The following is a 4,462-nucleotide window of genomic DNA, read 5'->3' as shown; positions in this document are numbered from 1 at the left end:
ATGGCTAGCTTACAATTGCTGAACAGTGAGAGAGCATACATACGAGTACTAAGATTGAGTACGTGCACACATATCAGTAGATATGTGAGAGGGCTTTATACAAACCGAAAAATCGCCGGTCCAAAGTAGATATTGAGAACTCTTCAATGCATACATACATACATTCGTACATCATACCTGCTGAAGATACATATGTATTTATATAGTATGTCTATTTGTATTTGTATATGTATAAATGTTTAAATTGGAGAGCATCTGCCTCGGGAGACCAGCGCAGGGCCGATGGGGAATTCTGGTCGAATGAGTGGCTTTCAAAATCATTGGTTGGTCAGTGAATGGTCAAGGTTTTATATTGACTTTCACTTTTACGACCATTCATGCATATATGTATGTATGCATAAATAAATGTATGTATTCATATACTAACATAGGTATGTTTGTTGTATAGTCGTTGTGTTTTTGTGTGTTGTTATTCTTATTGCGAGCTCCAACGAAATTCACTTTTACTTTTACAACGTTTTCCAAACCGATCAACGTCTATGAGAGCTGTAAGGGTGAGCGACTTATGGCGATACATATAAGGCTGCCGGCAAAAGCAACAGTAAAATACGTTTTAAAGGTAAACATATACATTCATACTAAAAGGATATGTATGTGTGTAGTTGGCAAAATGTACGAATGGGTGACTTGGGCAATTCAGTATTGGCGCTCAACAATCAACTTATATGTATTAACACGCGTACGGCAATGGAAGTCTGCTATAGTTTAGTGTAGTTGTCAGCTGTTGAGCCTTGCGGGGAATCCCTGAGCTAGCACTAAATTTTCTAACTCAATTCTGGTCGATACTTATTCTGAAATTACAGATACATACATAAATGATATCAGGTTAGGAATTTTTTCCAATTCGTTAAGTGCCTTGTACAATGGAAAAAATGGCACGTTGCCGGATGGTTTCATATCCAACAAATTAAAAATTGTAAAATCTCAAGGAACACTCATATTTGGAAGGCCAGAAATTTCCTGCAGGGTATTCTATACTATTAGTTACATTACATATGTATGTGCACTGAAATGTGGAAAATTACACTAGTGCACACATAGCCATGCATACATACATACATATGTACTTAAACAACAATATGTAACTAGTATAGCCATAAAATAAACACTTGTGCTGATTATGGTGCTGGATTGTTGACACCTTCTAGCGAAGTTTTTGATAGTGGAAAGTAATGCAAGAGTATTTGTTGCCTTTAATAGATGTAGGTCTGTATTAGAGGTGTTAATTTTTTTCGATTGTTATGATCCCGGTATTTAGTTATTTATTAATTCTCAACAACTTAGGTTTGAAATGGTACTTTTCTTTATTTAAAGTGAAAATTATTTCATTAGTACCAAATAGCTGTGACAAATATTCTGCACCATTTCTGCTGCCATTTTTTTTTAATTTCGTGGTAAACTTCACAGATATATTATACTTGATAGCAACGTACATTGCCTCTAATATGAACATTTTATTTAAAAACTTCCCAAAATTATTAAAAAAAAAAAACAATTATGATTTTTTCGAGTGAAAATATAAAATTAGTAAATTCGGTACTTTTTCGCCTAAATAAACGTTTTAAGGATAAAAATGTTCAAATACTTGATTTACTTCTGATTGTACTTGCTTCTGGAACTTCATTCATTGAAATGAAAGCAAGAAGAACGCTTTGGCGTTCTTTTTTTTTTGGTGAGAGAAGGAGTGACACTGAAAAAACAACTCTTGAGATTTGCTCATATAGTAAGTACTAGTAGCAGAAATAACAGAAACGCCTTATTTCAAACAGTCTTGTCTAAATTTCTTTTTTTTTTTTTAATATTTAAATTTGTTTTATGAAAGTCTACCTTATTTTACATATAATTAACTGCATATTAATGCGCGTTTCCAAATATGTACAAAAATTATAAAAATATGCAAAAAAATAATCACCAAAATTTTAAACATTTATTCAGAACTTTTAGTAAAAATTTAGACATGCAGTTCTATAGCCCATTGAAAAGGAAGAAGATGTGCGATACCGCCTTAGAGCAGTGGTTCCCAACCTTTGCCAACTGGCTACCTACCTTTCCCTATCGTAATACCTCAACGGTCCAACTGTTGTTGGTGGATCAAAATACCCAAGTGTAATAAAAATAAAAAAAAACATAAAACAAAAGTTTTCCAAATAGTTCACTATAATGCCTGCTTTCCATTTAAATTTCCCATCTAGAAAGCTATTAAAGTCCAAAATCAGTTGAAAATTGAGAAAGTTTGCAGAAATAATATTTGGCAAACAAATTTATATGTTTGGATATGATTACAACATGCGACAAACAAAAAAACAATTTTTTAATTTGAAAACACACGAAACAGTCAACATACTCTCGAAGCTATGGGCCAGATTTAGTCAAATTGCGTTTTTGATTTTTCGCTTCAAGTCAGGATTTTTTAAAAGTACTTTCAAAAATATTATTACACCAAAAAAATATTAAATAAAATTATAGTTTAAAAAACTAATACCTCCCTATTATAATTACCATTCGTACTGTCAGCAGGTATGTAACTTGAGAATAGAAATCGCTGCATCTTTTAGGCGCATCAATATTACATAGTTACATCCCGAGTTAATAAAAGGAAGGTAAAAAAATGCAGTGCGTTGTGGAAAATGACATGGGTACCAAATGAAAGAGAGAATTCTGTAGAATTAAAAAAAATTTAAGTCTTGGTTCCTTTTAATTAATTATTTTTTCTTAGCTAATAAAGTTATTAACAATAATAATAATAGATTGGCGTTTACGCATATGTTAGTGTTTGGCCGAGCTTCTCCTAATAAAGTTGGAAGGGCGAAATTCGAGGAGGTGGTCCTGTGTATATTAGTCCTTAACATAACATTTCTTCAAAAATACTTATTGCAAATTCTCAAGCATATTCAAAAATAAAGTTTTAAAAGGAATTTTTCACTACCTATTCGTCCTTATGTAAACTTTTTTAATTCTACAGAATTTTTTTCTTTTATATGATACCCACATTGTTATTCTACATTGCATTGAGTTTTTTAAATAGCTTTTACAATTTATCATATGTATCCTTAAAATTTCGAAATTCTTTTGACGTTAGAGAGAAAAAAAATTTAAAATTTATTGTCACACGTTGTTACAGTTGAGACAATTATTATCACAATCTACAAAAAAGTAAAATTTTTGTTTTTAAGTAAGAATACAATAATAATGAGATGTTTGACTGTTTCAATTGAACTAAGACGCCGATGTCAGGATTGATTAAAGATACTTTTAATCTTATGTTTTTTTTTATCTTCTCTGATAATTATTCAATTGTTTCTTATAGCTTTAAAATCGATTTGCCACCCACAACTAAAGTATAACCAACCTCTTCGATGTGTATGATAAGTTAAAAATAAATAAAAATAAAATCAGGCTAGCATATTTTGTTTAAATTTTATTCATTTGCAATGAAATTTCACGAATTCACAAAGATAGCATAAAAATTTGAATTCTAAACTTTTTAGTAGCATTATAGGTAAATGCTGCAAACTATACAAACTGGAAACAACTGGAAACAAAAACACCTCTTCATCCACCACAAAAACGCCCACCTCATTTGTCAAACGTCAAAAAAAAAAGCTGTCATTAAAAATTGAATTTGAAAAACGAAAATTAACAAAAGGGGAAAACCTTTAAAGGTGAAATCTAAATAACCAAAAAGCGCGCATTAAAGGGAAAGTGACGAAAAGTGCGTCCCCATTTTAACACAGAAACAGAAAAAATAAGAAGCATGCAACTGCATACCTATGTACATTAGGGTGGTCCAAAAATGCATGTGAGGGAGAAAAGAAAATTTTCGAAATTTTAATGCTTTCATCAACTAGGAGTGTTCTACATATATCGAAAAATACACTTTTTTAATGAAAAAATATTTATAGACCGAACAAAGCGCTCAAAATTTGCCATGTATTTTATATTGGAGAAAAAAACTATTTTTCGTAGAAATGGTGTAGGATCCTCGTTAATCAACATTTTTCATGCAGCACACTCTGTTTCTCTACAGCGAACTTCAAAAAATAATATCCAATTGTTTATTTAACAATTATTTATTAATAAGGATTTTTTTTTTTCATTTTTAGGGATTTTTTTGGGAGACCCATAAAAAATATTTCATGTTAAACAAATTTTTAATAAAAAATTGGGTAATATTCCTTCAAATCAACTGAATAGAAATTGAAAATTTCCGATTTTCGAAGATTCTATACGACTTCTACGAAAATTATAATTTTTTTCTCCGTAAGCGCTTTGAGCGAGCTGTAAATATTTTTTCTTTAAATTAAACAGTTATATATTTTTTCGACACCCTAATGTAAACAATCGTGCACATGAATGTACCATGACGGTATGGACATGTGTATGTAATTATGCTTAAACAAAC

Source organism: Rhagoletis pomonella, unplaced genomic scaffold (genome assembly GCF_013731165.1).
Source record: "Rhagoletis pomonella isolate Grant_MI unplaced genomic scaffold, Rhpom_1.0 Rhpom_scaffold_00011, whole genome shotgun sequence".
In the NCBI taxonomy this organism is placed as follows: Eukaryota; Metazoa; Arthropoda; class Insecta; order Diptera; family Tephritidae; genus Rhagoletis; species Rhagoletis pomonella.
The sequence above is the reverse complement of the archived record's forward strand: the minus strand, read 5'-3'. Positions refer to the sequence as shown.